General features: G+C 36.9%; 1 pseudogene; it reads right to left on the reverse strand.

The window, feature by feature from the left end:
* Positions 1–20,449: 20,449 nt before the first annotated feature.
* LOC140511709 (olfactory receptor 4P4-like) lies at positions 20,450–21,385 on the reverse strand (annotated as a pseudogene).
* Positions 21,386–22,315: the final 930 nt, after the last annotated feature.

Raw genomic sequence — 22,315 nt, forward strand, 5'->3', positions numbered from 1 at the left:
TTTCAAAGTTGGTTGGAACCTTCACAGATCTCCGAAAGCAGGTTGTATATCTTTAAAAAAAATAAATCTCTACACCATACTTGAAAAGTTTTCTTCTAACTTTTACTTAATGAGTTTGCTCAAGGGAGAGCTCATTTCTTCCCAAAATAATCCATTCCATTTTTATACAGTTCCATTTTTTAGGATGTAGTTAATTTTCTCCCAACATAATTTCTAGCTTTGCTTCTTTTCAATTGCCCCCTCATTACTCTTACTTCTGTGATTTGAGTCTAAACACAATCAGTTTAATCTATTCCAGGGAATGCCCTTTTAAACACTTAAAAATAGTTATGATTGAACCTTGTAGTTTCTACTTCTTCTACCTAGAAATCCCTACAAGTAATTTTGCACTTTAAAATTCTTCCTATGCAATTAAGTTCATCTTTCTTAATTCATAGTTTCAGATTGCCCAAAATGTACTAATCATCAGTGGGATTAGATGGGGACAATTACAACTTTATTTTCACTAACTAAATTGACAATTATAATTTTATTCAATTATAAATGTAAGCAAATATATATGATGGGGAATTGGAATTAATAGGTTTGCTGACAACAAAAATGGTTCTGGACAAAAATGGTTAAGTACTTCTGCAATAGTCAAAATTCCTCATTTTATAGAAGAAAGGGTGGAACCTGAAGGAAATGACTTTTTTTCAAATTTATATAGTGAGTGAATGATACTTTTTGTCCTAACTTGCTAATTATTCTTCTTTTCTGTCCATTAAACTTAATTATTGAATGATAGATTGTCATCTTCCTAGCAATCCTTAACATATACCTACCTGAACCTTTGTGACATAATGAAATGGGCATTATGCGTAGAGCTTAAATACTACTATTAGAAGACTAATTCTGTTATTTATTTCAAGTACAGCATTTGGAAATTTGTTTAGCATAATTGAATCTCAATTTCCTTATCTAAAAGGAAGTGGTTGAATCAACCATTCTTCAGGGTACATTCAAGTTCTTAATCATACTACTTTAACAATGACTATGTTCATCTCTACCCCCAAAAATAAATCATATTACATTCCGTTAATGAAAATTATTGTACCAATTTACAGTCAAGCAATGAAGTTCACTGTTGTGGGAAAGAAAAAGAACATGTAGGAAATAAAAATAGAAAAACAGTTATGTCTGATAACTTACATGTCTCATAACCATCCAACATATCTTTCAGTTGTGATTTCCTACGAAATAACTCAGCAGAATCTCAACCATTAAACTCATTCATCAGTTCTTTACAATGTACCTTTCAAATAGGCAAAACTGTATTTCTTTCTATCTGCCAACCAATCTAAGAAGAAAGGCCACATTTTATCAAAGTGTTGCTGGAGTCAAATATCCCAAAGTCTGAACTAATTGAGTGTTTGTGCCAGTTACTAATGTTCTCAAATTCCATTGCTTCTTGCCCACCAGTACGTCAGCTGGACCAGCAACAAAGAGGAGTTTCTAGTTTGATTGCTACCCTGCACTCTTATCAAGATTTATATACAGAGAGGAAGTATGGAATAAGTATTCTTGAAATGAGCAAATCTGTAATCTGAAAGCATTTGGGGAATTGGGAAATTAGTCTGCCAACAGTCTTAGTTAGGTCGTGGTGGTAGTGGGAACATTTATTTCAAATTTAAATATTCTAAATATCATTTTATTTCATTTCTTAAAATTTTTATTAATTTTATTTATTTTCAGTGTTCTACAATCACTACCATACAACTTAGATTTTCCCTCTCCCTCCCCCTACTTTCCCCCTGACTTCCCAAGACATCATACAATTTTATGTAGGTTCCACAAATACATTCCTACAAAATACATATTCAGTATAGTCGTGCTGTGCAGAAGAATTAAAATGAATGGGAGAAATCATACCACAAACCAAAATACAAAATACAAGAGAAAATGATCTCTGCTACATTCTACGATCGAATTCCATATTATTTTCTCTGGAAGTAGAAGGCATTTTGTATTAAAAGAGCATTGGAGATTTTTTTACGTCCTTCATTGCAATGAAGTTCCAAGACTGCCAGAAAAAAAAAAAAAAAAAAACTCTTCTACACTATGGTCATAAATGTCCAAAAAGTTCTCTTGATTCTGCTTCTTTCACTCAGCATCAGATCATATAAGTTTTTCCAGGCCTCCTTGAAGTCTTCCTGTTCATCATTTCCTTTTTTTTTTTTTTTTTGATTTTAATTTATTTATTTAACTTTTAATATTCGTTTTCACAACATATTGGGTTCCAAGTTTTCTCCCTATTTGTCCCCTCCCCCTTCCCCAAACACCAAGCATTCTGATTGCCCCTATCACCAATCTGCCCTCGCTACGATCATCCCTCCCTTCCCTTGTCCCCATCTTCTCTTTTGTCCTGTAGAGCCACATAGCTTTCTATACCCCATTACCTGTATTTTTTGTTTCCTAGTAGCAAGAACAGTACTCGACAGGACACTTTGAGTTCCAACTTCTCTTCATCCCTCCCTCCCCACCCATTCCCTTTGGGAACGCAAGCAATTCAATATAGGACATATCTGTAATTTTGCAGATGACTTCCATCATAGTCGTGTTGTGTAAGACTAACTATATTTCCCTCCATCCTATCTTGTCCCCTCCTTGCTTCTATTCTCTCTTTTGATCCTATCCCTCCCCAAGAGAGTTGACTTCAAATTGCTCCCTCCTCCCATTGAGCTCCCTTCCATCATCCTCCCCCACCCTGCTTATTCCCTTATCCCCCACTTTCCTGTATTGTAAGATAGGTTTTCATACCAAAATGAATGTGTATTTTCTTCCTTCCGTTAGTCGAATGTGGTGAGAGTAAACTTCATGTTTTTCTCCCACCTGCCCTCTTTTTCCCTTCACTAAAAAGTCTTTTGCTTACCTCTTTCATGAGAGATAATTTCCCTCATTCCATTTCTCCCTTTCTCCTCCCAATATATTTCTCTCTCACCACTTAATTTCGTTTTGTAAAGATATGATCCCATCCTATTCAATTCACTCTGTGCTGTTTGTATGTGTGTGTGTGTGTGCATTTGTGTATGTAATCCCACCAACTACCCAGATATTGAAAAGTTTCAAGAGTTACAAATGTTGTCTTTCCATGTAGGAATGTAAACAGTTCAATTTTAGTAAGTCCCTTATGACTTCTCTTTGCTGTTTACCTTTTCATGCTTCTCTTCATTTTTGTGTTTGAAAGTCAAATTTTCTTTTCAGCTCTGCTCTTCTCATCAAGAATGCTTGAAAGTCCTCGATTTCATTGAAAGACCATTTTTCACCCTGAAGTATTATACTCAGTTTTTCTGGATTGGTGATTCTTGGTTTTAGTCCTAGTTCCTTGGACTTCTGGAATATCCTATTCCACGCCCTTCAATCCCTTAATGTAGAAGCTGCTTCATCTTTTGTTATCCTGATTTTATTTCCACAGTACTTGACCCTTTTTTTTCTAGCTGCTTAAAATATTTTCTCCTTGACCAGGGAACTCTGGAATTTGGCCACAATGTTCTTAGGAGTTTCTCTTTTGGATCTCTTTCAGGTGGTGATCTGTGGATTCCTTGAATACTTATGCTGCCCTCTGGTTCAAGAATATCACGGCAGTATTCCTTGATAATTTCATGAAAGAGGATGTCTAGGCTCTTTTTATTATCATGGCTTTCAGGTAGTCCCATAATTTTTAAATTGTCTCTCCTGGATCTATTTTCCAGGTCAGTTGTTTTTCCAATGAGATATTTCACATTATCTTCCATTTTTTCATTCTTTTGGTTTTGTTTTGTGATTTCTTGGTTTCTCATAAAGTTGTTAGCCTCCATCTGTTTCATTCTAATTTTGAAAGAACTATTTTCTTCAGTGAGCTTTTGGACCTCCTTTTCCATTTGGCTAATTCTGCTTTTTAAGGTATTCTTCTCCTCATTGGCTTTTTGCCCCTCTTTTGCCAATTGAGTTAGCCTATTTTTCAAGGTGTTATTTTCTTCAGCATTTTTTTGGGTATCCTTTAGCAAGGTGCTGACCCACTTTTCATGATTTTCTTGCATCTCTCTCATTTCTCTTCCCAGTTTTTCCTCCATGTCTCTAAGTTGATTTTCAAAATCCTTTTTGAGCTCTTCCATGGCCTGAGCCCATGGAATATTTATTTTGGATGTTTGGGATAGAGAAGCCTTGACTTCTGTGTCTTTCCCTGATGGCAAGCCTTGTTCTTCCTCATCTGAAAGGATGGGAGGAGATATCTGTTCACCAAGAAAGTAACCTTCTATGGTCTTATTTTTTTTTCCCTTTTCTTGGCATTTTCCCAGCCAGTGACTTGACTTCTGAGTGTACTCTCCACACCCTCCTGACCTCCAGATCCACCCAGCCAGCGCTTGGGGTCTGACATTCAAATGCTCCTTCCCAGCCTCAGGGCTTTTGGCAGGCGCGAGGTTGCTATTCAGTGTGAGATTATGTTCAGGTGCTCAGGTGGGTGCAGGACCACCTCACGGGGCTCAGTTCCCTCAGGGGCTTTATGCAGAGACCTTCAACAATGAATCCAAACTCCCGCCTGCCCTGTGAGCCCCTGTCTGCTACTACCCCTGCTGCTTCCTCCCGAGGGGGCCCGAGCCACAGAGACACACTGCTCCCCTCTCGGCAAGCCAAAGAGTCTCTCTTACTGACCCCCGGTGCCTGTGGGTAGAGAGATCTTCACGGCTGCTGGAGACTCTGTCCCTGAAGCCCGCTGGGATCTGCTCCCCCTAGTGCCACACAGCCAAGGCAGGGCTGGGCTCTGCCTCAGGTTGCGGCTGGACAGACCATTTGTGTTGGCCCTTCCAAGCTCTCTGGAACAGAAATCTCCTCCACTCCATTGCTCTGTGGCTTCAATTGCTCAAGAATTCGTTGGGAGTCCTCCCTTACAGGTACTTTATGAGCTGTGGGTTCAGAGGCAGCATGTGTGTATCTTTCTACTCCACCATCTTGGCTCCTCCCATCATTTCTTATAGCACAATAGTATTCCATTACTTTCCTATACCATAATTTATTCAGCCATTCCCCCAAATAATGGGCCTCCCCATGATTTTCAGTTTTGGTTACCACAAAGAGTGCTGCTACAAATATTTTTGTACGTGAGACCCATTTCAGTTGTCATGATCTCTTGAGGATACGGTCCTAGAAGTGATATTGCTGGGTCAAGTGGTATGCATATTTTTGTAGCCCTTTGGGCACAGTTCCAAATTGCTTTGCAGAATGATCGGGTAAGCTCACAACTCCACCATCTATGAATTCATGTTCCAACTCTCCCACATCCTCTCTAACATTTATTATCTTTTTGTTCTGTCATGTTTGCCAATCTGATAGGTGTGATGTGGTACCTCAGAGTTGTTTTGATTTGCATCTCTCTAATCAGTAGTGATTTAGAGCATTTTGTCATATGACTATAGATATCTTTAATTTCTTCCTCTGAAAACTGTCTGATCATATTCTTTGACCATTTATCAATTGGGGAATGACTTGCATTTTTGTGCATTTGACTCAGTTCTCTATATATTTTAGAAATGAGGCTTTTCTTACAGAAAATAGCTGCCAAGTTTTTTCCCAGTTTTTTGCATCCCTTGGAATCTTGGTTGCAAGGGGTGTGGTTGTGGAAAAAGTTTTCGGTTTAATGTAATCAAAATTATACATTTTTAGGGGCAGAGCCAAGATGGTAGAGCAGAAAGGTGCACATGCACTAGCTCTTCACCCACAGCCCATAAAATACATATAAGGAAAAAGTCTCAATGAATTGTAGAGCAGCAGAAGCCACAGAACATTGGAGTGGAGGAGATTGCCAGCCCAGGGTGACCTGAACTACTGACAGGAAAGGTCTTTCACACTTGATGATGAGCAGAGCCCAGCCCAACCTTGTCCACACAGCATGGCTCTGGGAGGAGGACACAAGCAGGCTTTAGGGGCAGAATCTCCAGCAGCAGCAGCAGTGGTTTACAGATCCCTAAACCCACAAGCGCCAAAGGTAAGTGAGAGGATTTTTTTCCGTTGGTCAAGAATGGCACAGGGCTTTCCCATAGCTCAGGCCTCAGGAGGCAGCAGTTCCCACACCAGCATGATTCCATTGTTGGATAGTAAAATTCCTGGGGGAACTGAGCAGCTGTTCCTTACCTCACCCCTATATGGTGGCTCTGCCCCACTGAACGTCCCTGGGGGAATTGAGCAGTTTATCTGAATCTCAGTCCCCAGTGCTGGCTTGGTGGAACAGGAGACCAGGTGGTTGTGGAGAAGAAACTCTACTACTCACAGATTCTGGATACAAAAGTTTCTTGTTGCTCCCAGACCAGGATATACACTTGATTGTGCCACCTTGGAGGAACTGAGATGTTACAGATCCCCAGAGTACACCTTACTCTTGACAAATGACCCAAAAGTCAAGTAACTGGTTGGGAAAATGCCCAAAAAAGGGAAAAAAAAAGACTATAGAAGGTTACTTTCCTGGTGAACAGATATCTTCTCCCATCCTTTTAGATGAGGAAGAACAATGCTTAGAGTCAGTGAAAGACAGAAATGTCAAGGCTTTTGTATTCCAAACATCCAAAATTAATATTCAATGGTCTCAGGCCATGGAAGAAGTGAAAAAAGTATTCTGAAAATAAAGTAAGAGAGATGGAGGAAAAATTCGGAAGAGAAATGGGAGAGATGTGAGAAAATCATGAAAAGTGAGTCAACACCTTGCTAAAAGAGACTCCAAATATGCTGAATAAAATAATACCTTTAAAAATAGGCTAACTCAATTGGCAAAAGAGGTTCAAAAAGTCAATGAGGAGAAAGATACTTTAAAAAGCAGAATTAGTCAAATGGAAAAGAAAGTTCAAATGCTCATCGAAGAAAATAGTTCTTTAAAAATTAGAATGGAACAGACGGACGTTAATGACGTTATGAAAAATCAAGAAATCACGAAACAAAACTAAAAGAACAAAAAAAAGGAAGATAATATAAAATACCTCTTTGGAAAAACAACAGACCTGAAAAATAGATTCAGGGTAGACATTTTAAAAATTATGTGACTACCTGAAAGCTATGACCAAAAAAAGAGGCTAGACATTATCTTTCACGAAATTATCAAGGAGAGCTGCCCTGATATTCTAGAAGCAGAAGGCAAAATAAATATTGAAAGAATCCACTGATCACCTCCTGAAGGAGATCCAGAAAGAGAAAATCTTAGGAACATTGTAGACAAATTCGAAAGTTGCAAGGTCAAGGAGAAAATATTCCAAGCAGCTAGAAGGAAACAATTTGAGTATTGTGAAAATACAATCAGTATAACAAAAGATCTAGCAGCTTCTACATTAACGGATCAAAGAGCATGGAATATGATATTCTAGAAGTCAAAGGAACTAGGACTAAAACCAAGAATCACCTAAAACCAAGAATCAGCAAAAGTGAGTATAATACTTCGGGGAAAAAATGGTCTTTCAATGATATAGAGGACTTTCAAGCATTCTTGATGAAAAGACCAGAGCTGAAAAGAAAATTTGACTTCTCAAATCAAGAATGAAGAGAAACATGTAAAGGTAAATAGCAAAGAGAAGTCAAAAGGGACTTACTAAAGTTGAACTGTTTACATTCCTACATGGAAAGACAATATTTGTAACTCTTGAAAATTTTTTCAGTTTCTGGGTAGTTGGTGGTATTATACACACACACACACATATATGTACATATACATGTGTATATATGTGTACGTATGTATATATAGATATGTGTATATATCTTTATATCTATATCTATCTATTTATATATATATATATGGAGAGAGAGAGAGAGAGAGAGAGAGAGAGAGAGAGAGAGAGAGAGAGAGAGAAAGAAACAGAGAGAGAGAGAAAAACAGAGAGAGGGGGGCACCAGGTGAGTTGAATAGGAAGGGATCCTATCAAAGAATAAAATTAAGGAATGAGAGAAGAATATATTGGGAGGAGAAAGGGAGAAATGAAATCAGGCAAATTATCTTTCATAAAGGAGGCAAGAGAAAGACTTTTCAGTGGAGGGAAAAGGAGGGGAGGTGAGTGGGAAAACGTGAAGCTTACTCTCATCACATTTGACTCAAGGAAGGAATAAAATGCACACTCATTTTGCTAGGAAAACCTATTTTACAACATAGGAAAGTGAGGGAGAAGAGGATAAGCAGGGTGGGGGGGGGACGATGAATAGTTAGGACAATGGGAGAAGGGAGCTATTAGAAGTCAACACTCTTGGGGATGGACAAGGTCAAAAGAGAGAATAGATGAAATTGGGGGCAGGATAGGATGGAGAGAAATATAGCCTTACCCCACATGACTATTATGGAAGTCATTTGCAAAACGATACCTATATAGCCTGTAATGAATTGCTAGCCTTCCCAGTAGGGATGGGTGGGGAGGGAGGATAGAAGAGAAGGTGGAATTCAGAGTTTTAAGAACAACTGTTTAGTATTGTTCCTACATACAACTGGGAAATAAGAAATACAGGTAATAGAGTATAGAAATTGCCCTGAAGGACAAAAGAAAAGATGAGGATAAGGGAAGGGAAGGATTTTAGAATGGAGGGCAGATTTTTGGTAGGGGTAATTAGAATGGTTGGCAGTTTGGGGTGAGGAAACTTAAAATAAATAAATAAATCAAAAAAGAAAAAGGATATAGCAATCAATCATGAGAATAATACATCATGATCAGGTAGAATATATACAAGGAATGCAGAGCTGGTTCATTATTAGGAAAAGCATCAACATTATTGATAAAATCAACAAAAAATCTAACAGAAATTATATGATTATCTCAATAGTAGGAGGAAAAAGCTTTTGAGAAAATAAAACACCCATTCTTACTGAAAACACTGGAGACCATAGGAATAAATGGAGCCTTCCATGAAATAATAGGCAGTATCTGCTTATAATCATCAGGAAGAATTATGTGCAATGGAGATAAGCTAGTTACATTTCCAATAAGATCAGGGGTGAAACAAAGATGTCCATTTTCACTACTGTTATTCCTTATTGTATTAGAAGTTTTAGTTTTAGCAATAACAGACAAAAACAAATTGAAGGAATTAGAATAGACAAAGACAAAACTAAGTTATCACTCTTCACAGATGATATTATGGTATATGTAGAGAATCTTAGCAAATCAAATAAAAAACTACATGAAATAATTAACAACTTTGGTAAACTTGCAGGTTACATAAAAAATCCACATACATCATCTGTGCTTCTATATATTACTAACAAAGCCCAACAACAAGAGATTGAAATAGAAATCTTATTTAAAGCAATGATAGACACTATAAAATATCGTAATGGTGATCAAATTTGGATCTTTTGTTGTTTTTGTTTTACTAAAAGTGCCTCTGATTGATTAACATTATTGGGGAGGATCTTTCCCACCCATTGATGGGAGTGCCCATTGTGGGAAGTTAGATTAGGGGAGCTGTTTTGTAGAAGGGTTCCAAGTACCTTTTTTTCCCATTGAGACACTGGGTCAGAGGGTTATGCCCTCTGGCTCTAAGAAGTATATTAGTACTCTGAGTGTGAGGTTTTACCTTGGGGGCCTAGTTTTTGGAAGAAGTTCTGTGTTGCAGATGAGACACTGGGAAGTCAATAAAGAACCCTCCCCCGCCTCCACCCCCACCCTCAGCTTTTTGAACACTTGGATGTTGGTGCTTCCCTCTCTGGTAAAGATGTATGTATGCATGTTAGTAGTGCTCAGACAGTTTGGAAGCACTGTCTGTTGATTTTCTTTATTTTTCTGAAATTTTGACTTTGATTTTCTCTGATACCTGGACTTGATTAAAGTGATCTTTAACCCCTTGAAAGTTGCTTTCATTTTATGAATGCAGATCTAAGAACCTGTTGTAGTAGTCCCTCCTCTGTTACAGTACTTACTAATAAAATATGGCACTGCCAGATAGGATATGCATACATTGAAAGGAAAGTATGGGGACTGGAATAGCTATCTCTTCTGTCCTAGTTTTGGTGGCTATGATTCTGTTATGCCCTGGGAGGAGGGGATAGCAAGAGCCAAGGCTCAGGTGAATTAGTCTGGTTCTGGACCATACTGGAGAAGTGAGGTCTTGCAAGTGGATTGTGTTCATAAACCAGATCAGAGCTGTGAAAATTTGAAATGGATCCCTGAAATCCCACTGAAGGGCTGCAGGCTGAATTACCAAGAAGAAGCTAAGAACAACCAGTATGCCAACCTTGGTGACAACCATGGAACAGGACGAGAGAACTTCTTGTCAAATGACCCAGCAGACTGAGATGAGATAAGTAGAACAGCAGAGCAGCAGAGCTGCTTTCACACAGACCAAGGAGGGAGATGGGAGAAGGTGAGTCCTGCTGGTGGAGGAGGAACCCAGGAGCTAGGAGTTCATTCGTGGTGCAAGATTGGGACTACTTAGTCAGGCCCTGTGTGGGATTTTTGGAGCATTCTCCTGAAACAGTTTGGGACTTAGGGGTGCATTTGCCTATGGTAGATGGGGGGAAGTGCCATGTAATCCTAAGGACCCCCACCCTGATGGCTTTGTTGCCCAGCCACCCCTAAGGACTTGAAAGTGGGACCTGGAGCATTCTCATTGGAACATGCACTTCAGAGTGCAGGGTGGGGAGGACATACCCATTCTCCCAAGAGGACTTAGATTGAACATTTCCATGTGGGATTGAAGGATTTGGTTACTCTCTTCTCAAAGAATAATGTTATGTTACGCCTATACCTTTGTGTTTGTTTAAAGCCATATGGCCACCCTGATAATAAGTTGCTATGTTACATATCTTGAAAATAGGAATTATGTTGTATTTACTAAAGAAATGTTAATGCCTATTGAATTACAAATTGCTCGTGTACCCCTGGTAAATCATCTGAATTTGGAATTGCAAGGTATAGTGCTTTTTTTCCTCAAATACATGGCCATTTAAATTTGTAAGGCCAAGGATCCTGTAGGGTATAGTGAATGGCAATCAAATTAAGAAATGTTGCTGTTTTTGTTTTACTGAAAGTGCCTCTGATTGAATAATGCGATTGGGGAGAATCTTTCCCATCCATTAATTGGCCTACCCCTTGTGGGAAGCTGAATTATGGGAGCTGTTTGGTAGGAGGATCCCAAATAAGTTTTATTTTTTTCTACTGAGCCAGAGAGTTATGCCCTCTGGGTCTGAAAAGTGTATAAATAGTCTGAGGGTGAGGTTTTACATTGGGGACTTAATTTTTGGGAGAAGATCTGTGTGCCAGTTGAGACTCTGAGAAGCTGCTAAAGCAGTCCCTCCCTTCCCCACGACTCCCTGGCTTTTTGAAAAGCTAGATGTTGGTGCTTCCCTCTCTGGTAAAGATGTGTGTATATATGTTAGTGGTCAGACAGTTTGGAAGCACTGTCTGTTGATTTGTTTCTTGATTTCTCTGAAAATTTGACTTTGTTTTTTTTCTGATATCTGAGCTGGACTAAAGTGATTATTAAGCCTTAGAAAGTTGTTTTACTTTCATGAATGCAAATCTAAGAACCTGTTGTAGTAGGCCCCACTGTGAATGATGGGGTGCTTAATGATACAAATATCTGGGAGTCTGCCTTCCAAAACAAACCCAGGGACTATATGAGCACAATTACAAAACACTTTTCAAACAAATAAAGTCAGATGTAAATGAATAGAAAAACATCAGTTGCTCGTGGGTAGGCCAAGTTAATATAATAAAAATGAAATACTACCTAAAAAAATTTACTCAATCAGTGCCATAGCAATTAAACTACCAGATTTTTTTTTTCTAGAGGTAGAACAATATAATATGAAATTTCATCTGCAAGAACAAAAGTCCAGAATATCAGGGGAATCAATGAAAAGAAATGCATGGGAAGTTGACTTACCCCTACCAGATCTCAAATTGTATTAGAAAACAATAATCATCACAACTACCTGGTACTGGCTAAGAAATAGAGGGGTATACCAGTGGAAAAGTTAGGTACTCAAGAGGCAGTAGTCAATAATTACAGCAACCTACAGTTTGATAAACCCAAGAACCCCAGCTTCTAGAATAGGAACTCACTTTTTGACTAAAACTACCAGGAAAATTTGATAACTGTGGCAGAAACTGGGAATATAGACCAATGCCTGGAAAAACACAAGAATGAAGTCCAAACGGATGAATGATATAGGTATACAGGCTGATACCATAAACAAATAAGGGGAGCAAGGAATAGTGTATTTGTCAGACTTGTGGGGAATGGAGAAATTGATGACAAAACAAGAGATAGAGAACATTATGAAGTGAAAACCCAATGTAAACAGGATAAGGAGGGAACCAGAAAACTGGGAAAGAACTGCTGCAACTACTGCCTGTGATAAAGGTCTCATTTTTTTTAAACATTGTACACAGTAACAGCAATACTGTCAACTGTGAGAGATCTAATTACTCTGATGAAGACTGACAATTCTAGCCACACTCAAGATAATTCCAAAGGATCATGATAAAAAATGTTATCCATCTTCAGAAAGATGAACTCTGCAGATTGATGTGCATGTTTTTTAATTATTTATTTTTAGCACAGTTTATAACAGATAAAGCAATTCCAACTTTTGGTCAGGTGATATTTCTTTTTAAAGCATTTACAAAATGGACCACAAAAGAATTTTTTATTAAACATTAACCAACTGAGACACAAATAATATTTATGTTGCTAACTTTACAAGCTCTTGACCTAATTGTCTCCACAGTATTACTAAGAATTGAAGGACTCTAACACGTTGTTGGTCTAAAGTCCTATGCCTAACAGCTTAATTTTAGACAACCTCGGATGTTCCCCTACCCATAATCTATAATTGAATAGATCTGGTATTAAGTTTACAAACCTTTTGACTATAGGAAATTGCCACCAATAGTAAGGATATTGCAGGGATACAATATATCCCCAACTTCATATCAGTTCCAGGCAGGATTAGGTTATCCACTTGCATTCAGTCAGGTGTAAAGTCTGCCAGGTGTCAGTGGGAAAATTGAGTCAAGAGAATCCCACCTCAGCCCATGCTGAACAGCCCCTCTCTCACCCTTCCCTTGAGATCATCTATGCAGTTCATACCAGCATCTCATCAGCTTACTGGCATCACGGATTAGAGGTTCAGATTGCCTTTCTTGCTAACCATACCTGGAATTACACTCAGAAGAAGTCACTTAATAGTCCCATAGCATCTAAAAATGACAAGTTCCAATAACCAGGTTTCAAATATAATTATAATTTCGCTTTGGCTAAGGAACATCTTTTCAAGCAAGTCTTAAGTGGCTTACGTGCCTTTCTATACATTTTCTAGCTCCTGATTAAATGGCAATCATAAAATCAAATTTACCATTAAAACTTTGACTTTTCCATCAATGCCAAATTTTACCCGAGGTTATTTTCCTCTAAGAAATTTAGACTAAAGTTCTTTTCTCCAAACCAAAGATGTCATTGATTTATTCTCAGGAGTTAATTGTCTATTGTTTTAATACTAATTGCTTTTACCTCACTTTATAACATGTCCAATTTTTCTCCCCATCACTCCCCTCCCCCCGCTTCCTAGTACCTTGCATTCTGATTATTCCTTCCCTCTGTGTAGTCTCCCATTCATGACACCCCACCTCTCTCCTATCCCCATCTTCTCTCTTTCCTTGCAGGGTAAGATAAATTTCCGTATCCTTATCCTGTAGTTCTTATTTCCCTATTATATGCAATAAAAATTCGCAACATTCGTTTCTAATACTTTGAATTCCAACTTCTCTCCCTTCCCCTCTCCCTCCCCAGCCCCACTGAGAAGGGAAGCAATTCAATACAGACTAAATATGTGTTGTTTTGCAAAAGACTTCCATAGTAATCATGTTGTGTAATATTAATTGTATTGTCCTCTGACCTATCCTATCCCCCCTTATTTTCCCCCCTACAATTGACCTTGTCCCTTCTCAAAAGTGTTTATTTCTAGTGACTCCCTTCTCCCATTTGCCCTCCCTTCTAACATTCCCCTCACTCCACTTGTCGCCTCCTCTCCTACTTTCCTGTGGTGTATATAAATTTTCATATCAAATTTAATGAGCATGTTATTCTCTCCTTCAGCCACACGTTTGGAGAGTAGCTTTATTTTCCCCCCTCTCCCCTTCTCCCTTATCTCCTCCATTGAATAAGTTTTTTCTTATATCTTTTATGAGTTATAGCCTGCCCCATTCTATTACTCCCTTTCTCTTCCCGGAATTTTCCTCCTTCACACCTTATTTTATTTTATTTTATTTTGGGTGTGTGTGGATAACATCTTTTCGATATAACGCACCCTGTACTCTCTATCTATCTATGTGTATGTGTGTGTGTGTGTGTATGTACAATCTCTCCAACTACTCAAATACTGAGAAAAGATTCAAGAGTTAAAAATATTTTCTTTCCATGTAGTAATGTAAACAGTTCAGCTTTAGAAAGTCTTTTATGATTTTCTGTTTACCTTTTCATACTTCTCTTGATTCTTGTCTTGGGAAGTCATATTTTTATATACAGATCTGGTCTTTTCCTCAACATGAAATATTGAAATTCAACTACATCACTGAATGACCATTTTTTTCCTTGAAGTATTATATTCAGATTTGCTGGGTTGGTGATTCTTGGCTTCAATTCCAGTTCTTTTGATTTCTGAAATATCCCACTCCAAGCCCTTTAGTCCCTTAATGTGGAAGCTGCCAGATCCTGTGTTATCCTGATTGTATTTCCACAGTACTCAAATTATTTCTTTCTAACTGCTTGCAGTATTTTCTCTTTGATCTGGGAATTCTGAAATTTGGCCACAGTATTACTAGGAGTTTCTTTGTTAGAGTTTCTTTAAGGAGGTGATAGATGAATTCTTTCAATATTCATTTTGCCCTCTGATTTTATAGCATCAAGGCAGTTTTCCTTTATAATTTCATGGAAGATAATGTCTAGGCTCTTTTTTAGATCATGGCTTTCAGGTAGTCCAATAATTTTTAAATTATTTCTCCTGGATCTATTTTTCAGGTCAATTGTTTTTCCAATGAGTTGTTTCACATTATCTTCTATTTTTTCAAATTTTTGGTTTTATTTACTAACTTCTTGGTTTAACTCATAATCATTCGTTTCCCTGAACTCAATTCTCTCTTTCAACGAATTATTTTGTTCAGTGAGCTTTTGAATCTTCTCCTCCATTTGGCTCATTCTGCTTTTTAGAACCTCCTTCTCCTCGTTGGCTTTTTGGAGCTCTGTTTCCAGTTGAGTTAGCCTCTTTTTAAAGCTGTTATTTTCCTCAGAATTTTTTGGTTCTCCTTTAGTAACCTGCTAACTTGTTTTTTAAGGTCTTCTATTGCCTGAGCCCATTTTAAGTTCCCTTAGGAGGCAGAGGCCTTGACTTCCTCTGATGGTATGCCTTGTTATTCCTCATCTGAAAGGGTAGGGGAAGACACCTCTTCCCCAAGAAAGTAACCTTCTACGGGCTTATTTTTTCCCTTTTTAAGGCATTTTTCCAGCCAGTTACTTGACTTCTGAGTTTTCTCTCCACCTCATTTCTAAAATATATAGAGAACTGAGTCAAATTTATAAGAATATAATTCATTCCACAATTGATAAGTTGTCAAAGGATATGAAGAGTTAGTTTTCAGAGGAAGAAATTAAAGCTATGTATAATCATATAAAAATCCTCTAAATCACTATTAATGAGAGAGATTCAAATCAAAATAACTATAACGTACCACATCACACCTATCAGACTGGCCAATATGAAAAAACAGGAAGATGATAAATGTTGAAAAAGATGTGAAAGAGTTGGAATACTAATTCATTGTTAGTGAAGCTGTGAGCTAATCCAGCCACTTGGGAGAGCAATTTGGTAGTGTGCCCAAAGAGCTACGAAAATGTGTTTACTCTTATACCCAACAATATTGCTTCTTGGTCTGTATTCCAAAGAGATCATAAAAGTGGGAAAGGGTCCTATATGTACAAAAATATAGTACCTTTCTTTGTGATCGCTAAGAACTGGAAATCACGGGGATGCCTATTAATTGGGGAATGGCTGAACAAGTTGTGGTATATGAATATAATGGAACACTGTTTTGCTATAAGAAATGATGAACAGGAATACTGTAGAGAGGCTTGGAAGGACTTATATTAACTGATGCTGAATGAAAGGAGCAGAAGCAGGAGAACATTGTACACAGTAACAACCACCATTTGTGAGGAATTTTTCTGGTAGACCTAGGCCTTCACAGCAATGCAAGGCCCTAAAATATTCTCAGTGAACTCTTGAATCAAAATGCCATCCATCTCTAGAAAAACTGGATGGCAGAATAAAGCACAATATGTTCTCCTGTGTTATGTTTTATTTTGTTTGGGTTTTTCTTGTGATGTCTTCTATTCATTTCGATTCTTCTATGCAATGTGACAAATATGATAATGTGCTTCATAAGAATATATGTGCAGAACCCATGTAAGATTGCACACCATCTTGGGGAGGAAGGAGATAGGGAGGAGTAGAAAATCTAAGACTTATGGAAGTGATTGTAGAAAACTGAAAACAAATAAATTAAAAAAGAAAAAAGGAAACCATTGATCTAATAAATAAAACTAAGAGTTGGTTTTATTACAAAATTAATAAAATTGATAAACCTTTGGTCAATTTGGTTTCAGAAAAGAAAAAAGAAAGACAAATTACTAACATGAAAAGTTAAAAGGGTGAAATGACCTCCTAAGAGGAAATTAAAACAATAATTGGAAACTACTTTGTCAAATCTATGCCAATAAATTTGACAATCTAAATTAGATGGATGAATATTTAAAAAAAAAACATAAATTGCCCAGATTAACTGAAGAAGAAGTTAAATACTTAAATAAACCCATCTCAGAAAAATAAATTGAACAAGTCATCAATGATCTCCCTTGGATAATGTCTCCAGGGCCAGATGGATATATAAGCAAATTCTATCAAACATTTAATTAAGAGTTAATTCCAAACTGTATAGACTATTTTGGAAAATTGACAAAGAATGAGTCTTACTAAATTCTTTTTATGATACAATTCATATTTTTTTTTCTTGGAAGATTTGGATACAGTAGCTTTGGCTTTGTAGTCTTCTCCTGGTTGTATGTTTTGATCTTCCTCATCACCAATGATGAGGAAACCAATGATGAGATATCTCTTCACTGAGAAAGCAAGAATTTATAATCTGTTTCTCCTCACCTTACCCCAAATCCCCGCATTTTCTCATTTCCCCAATCACATTACTTTTGATCTCTTTGCTAAGTGGAGGGTTGCAGAAGCAGCCTATGTTTCAGCAGTGGCTGCCACCATCTTGGGGCTGTGTCCTGGGCTGGGGCTGGGTTTGAACTGAGGATGGGACTGGAACACTCATCTCTCTCAGTCAGGTGAGAGATCCTTCCAGCTAACCTTCCCCGCTGTCTTTGGAATATGTAAGAAGAGAAATCAAGAGACTGAAGCAGTCATTACCATCTTAGTCCCCTAAGGCTTGTTCTAGCTCCATCCATGCTGGAACAGCCCATGTCGAACGGTGCTTAACTCCCAGCCTGTTGGGGTAGACCCTTCCCATTGACCTTCCTGAATGTGTTTTGCTGGAAATTTGCTTCAATCTGTTATTCTGTGGCTTCTGCTGCTCTAGAATTTGTTCAAAATCATTTTTGACAGGTTATTTGAGGAACTCGGAATGGAGGGAGCTCTAGCAGGTGCTCTGCCATCTTGCTATCACTCATAGCAACATATTTTCTTTCACCTCAAAACTCCTGTCTTCCAAAATCCGCAGTTATTTCTCAGTGACCAAGACAAACGAACTTAATTCCTCATTGACATTCATCCCACATATACAGTCTTTTTCTGGTTGTTGTCATTTCTACCCTCTCAAATAAAACAATAAAGTACTAAGCACAGTCCCTGAACATAAGACAATTAATAAAAACTTTTTATTTCCTTCTCTTATCCTGTAACATTCCTCACACGTGTGTTCTCCTCACCAAAATATTGCTGCCTGTTTGTTCCCTCATCATTGTTTCCAAACTATCACAATATCTTTGTAGTCCATCTCTCTGCCTCAAGTCTCTCTGCACTCTCATTTTCTAAGAAGCAAAAATATTTTTCCTATAGCACAGATCTTCCTATATCATACACAACTCAAAATAACTGTTAGCTCTAAAATCAAATATAAAATACTGTGCTATAAGTTTAAAACCTTCGAAAATATGGTCCCTTTCTACCCTTAGAATGTTTTCACAATTTGCTTTCATCCTCGTACTCTATGATTCAGTTATACCAGACTTTTTTTGCTTTTTATTTAATCATAGCAAATAATTTCATGTCTTTTTTACCGTTTTTCTTCATTTTCTTGTATGACTGGAATTTTCCATCTCTTCCTGGTTTCCTTGAAGACTAAGCTTACAACCGGCTTTCTAGAGAAAGGGTTTGCTGCCCTTCACACAATGTTACTGCCTTCATGTCGAAATGAATTTCCATTTACATTGTGTATTTTATGTAAACATTATGTATGTATGTGGGTGTTGTTTTATCCACAAGACTGATGTTTTTAAAGGTGAGTATCATATTTGAATTTATTTTAGGCACCCCCCAATGCTTAAGAGAGTATCTTACATAATCTCAATATTTAATAAAGATTTAACAAATAAATTATTCAATTCATTATAAAATGTACCTACTTTCACACAATTTGCAGTTACAAAAATATTAGTTATACACAGAAGTACACTGAAAGAATAAACTTTCTTTTTGACATAGAATTGATAAATCAAGCAATATCAAAAGATTTTGAATGTATTAGGAATATTAACCTTGAGGAAGAAGAGTTAAAATCCTGAGTTGAAAATAACTTGATATCAAAGCTGGAAAAACAAATTTTTTCAGCGAAAAGAACAGGAGACAATGACAGTATTCCTGAAAGGGAAAAATTACAAGAATACATACACACATTTATACACATATACACATACGTACATATATAATTAATTGTGTGCATTTATGTTCTTATTCTAATTGTGCTATCTTTTAAAATGTTTTCTATACTTAATATTTCTCATTAAAACAGCATACATATGAATATGTGTGCAATATATATGTTCATATAAACCTGCCTTTATATATATATATATGTATACATATAGACATCCACATACAAGTAAATATATGTATGTATGCATGTAGATGCATTCCCATTAAATAATAAAAAAGTTCAAGAATATAAAACATTTTAAAAATAAATCCATTTTGCAATAAGAACTATCATCTATTACATATTTGAGAACTGATACACGCATACACTTTCTTCTAAAGAAAGAGAAAAGGGCAACTATTAAAAACAATGGAAGAAAGAAAGGAAAATTAATAGCTATAATTAATTTGAGTTTCATGCAAGGGTCAGATTTATCTAGGCACAAAAATACTCCTCCCCAAACCATGCTAGATATTACATTCAATTCTAATTACCTTTTTTTGACTCTACATATTCATAGTAGATAAATAGACAAGTATTGAGATGTACAGTTAGATATGAATAGATAATGAATTGTGTATATATTTATGTGCATGCATACACACACACACACACCATTTATTTATTTGCCTAGTGCTGCTTCCCATTAAGAGCTGACAATCTCAGTGAGGAGAAAAGCACAAGAAGATATAAGTAGTGATGGAAAGCAGTTGTCAAGTGGATAGAATGATGAACCTGGGGCCAAGAAGACCTGAGTTAAAATATAACCTCAGATACTTAATAGCTATGTGACCCTTGGCAATTCATTTAATCTCTTTCTGTCTCAGGTCCATTATCTGTGAAATGAGAATTATAATAACACCTATTTTATAGGGCTATTGTGAGGGGAAAATGAGATTATGTGTGCATAGCATGTTGCAAAGTTACATTCCTATGTAAATGGAATCAGTTATTAGATAGTGACAAAAAGACCCACTCATCTTGAAATATATCTACCCCTTTAAAAAAGAAGGATTCCAGGTACTGGATTATACCACTTGCTGTATGATTAAATAAACTGGTAAAGTCAAAACATAAGAACAAAACTCTACTTGCAAATGAAATCACTTGCAATTAACATTATTCAGCATTTGGAAAGGTTTAGCAGTGTGAAGTCTGAAAGTGAGAAAACTAGAATTCACTTTCTGGTCTCATAAAAACCAACTGTATGTCCTTGAGAAAGTTACTTGACTAATCCTCACTCTTGTTTTCTCATTAGTAAGATTAATCTGGTGGACTCAATGAATTCTAAGGTCTCTTCTATTCTACATCTCATGTCAATATATATGTGTGTGTGTGTGCATCTATATCTATATATGTATATGTATATGTATATGTATATCTATATCTATATCTATGTGAGCCCCAGAGTAGCCTCTAGTACTCCTCTGCTGAACGACTTGGTAGTTAGTCATTACATCAACAGCTATCGAGAAAGGCACAGATGCGTTTTAGAACATTTGTTTTCTTCCATTGTATAAGTTGCTGTTCCATACTTTCTTCGAAGCATTTTTCATTTCTGAATTCTTCAAAGTGTAGACCAATGAATTACACATGGGAGCAATGATTGTATAGAAGAGAGCTAAAATTTTATCCTCTTGGAACGTGGGGGCTGGTCTAATATAAGTGAAAAGTAAAGGCTCAAAGAACAGAACAACAGTGATATGGGAACCTCAAGTAGAAAGAGCTTTTTGACAGATCTCAAAAGAATGTAACCAAAGAGTATATAAGATCACAGTATATGAAGTAATAAGAACCATGAAAAGCACCAATGCAATCATCCCTGAATTGACTCTGACTAAAAGACGAAACCCATGAGTATCAATGCATACAAGTTTCAGCAATGGATAAATGTCACAGAAATAGTGATTGATCTCATTGGGGACACAGAAGGGTAAGAGAACAGCAAAGCTCAGTTGTACAAATGAATGCAGAAAGCCCCCACCACAAGCAGCCAAGACCAGTGCATTGCACATGTCCCTTCTCATGATAGCCATGTAGTGTAGAGTTTTGCAAATGGCAACATATGAGTCATAGGGCATCCCTGTGAGTAGGAAGATCTCCACCCCTCCAAAGAAATGCATAGTGAAGAGCTGGATCAGGCAATTATTACAGGAAATATTCTCCTTTTCAGCCAACATATCACTGATGAGTTTAGTGGTCACTGTGGAAGTGTAGCAAACATCCATAAAGGACAAGTAAATCAGGAAGAAGAACATGAGTTATTCAATGAGCTGGCTACATGTGACAGAGATCATGACAATGAAATTTCCCATCAGAATAGCCAGGTAACAAAATAAGAAAATTATAAAGCACAGAATCTGAACCGGGTTATTCTGAGAAAGACCCAAGAGAATAAATTCAGTGACATTACTCTTATTGTTCATTATCGTTGTTTTTTTTTTTTTGTTAATATTAGAAGGTGACCAAAAGATATCTGAAAAAAATAACAAAGCAACATGAGAAATGCTATATCAGTCATGCATCAGTTACCTTATGGGGGAAATATTCATAAATAGAACATTGATGTCTATAGGGTTCATAATTTGATGTATCACTTAAGCATTCTATGTGAAGGGCATTTAGGAGCTTAATGAAATAAAACTGATTTTTGATGATTCAACTCATAAATTCTTTGCATGTCAGAGTTGGAAGGGGTGGCTTATATCAGATCCAGACCACAACTGAGCAACAATCAGTTATATTCTCAAGTGGCTTCTTAGTTGCCTCTTAGATACCTCCTGTGGCAGGAAACATGCAACCTTCTGAGTCACATCAAGTCAGTTCTTAGGAGTACTGATAATATTTAAATGTCACAACATTGATCAGAAAAAATTATTTACATGTGATAAAGAACTGCTGTTAGAAAGGTAATGGTATAAGAGTGGAGATTGAAGTCTCTTGCTTTTTAGACATAGCGAAAGCAGAAATTTGCTTCACTTCACTTTATATATTTGTAATTCATTTTGTGTTTTACTTTCTCAATGAGGATTGAATAGGGGAGAGTAGAGTAAGAGAATGCAGATCCAACAACATAATAAATTCAGAATGAAGAAAGTAAAATAAAATCATTAAATTCTTGTTTTACCTAGCCCTTAGATCAGTCAAGCAAGAGGTGTTATATATACATATATACATATGTACATATGCATTTATACGTGTATATGTAATTTCCTATCTCTATAATTTATTTATTTATTTTTTATTCAGGTAAATAAGAATGTCGTACAAAAGGGCAACACATCTGTTTCCACATCTGCAAGGTGAAGAAAACAAGACCTGCTGTACCTACCTCAACTGGTCATTTTGAGTCTCAA

This window comes from Notamacropus eugenii, chromosome 6 (genome assembly GCF_028372415.1).
Source record: "Notamacropus eugenii isolate mMacEug1 chromosome 6, mMacEug1.pri_v2, whole genome shotgun sequence".
In the NCBI taxonomy this organism is placed as follows: domain Eukaryota; kingdom Metazoa; phylum Chordata; class Mammalia; order Diprotodontia; family Macropodidae; genus Notamacropus; species Notamacropus eugenii.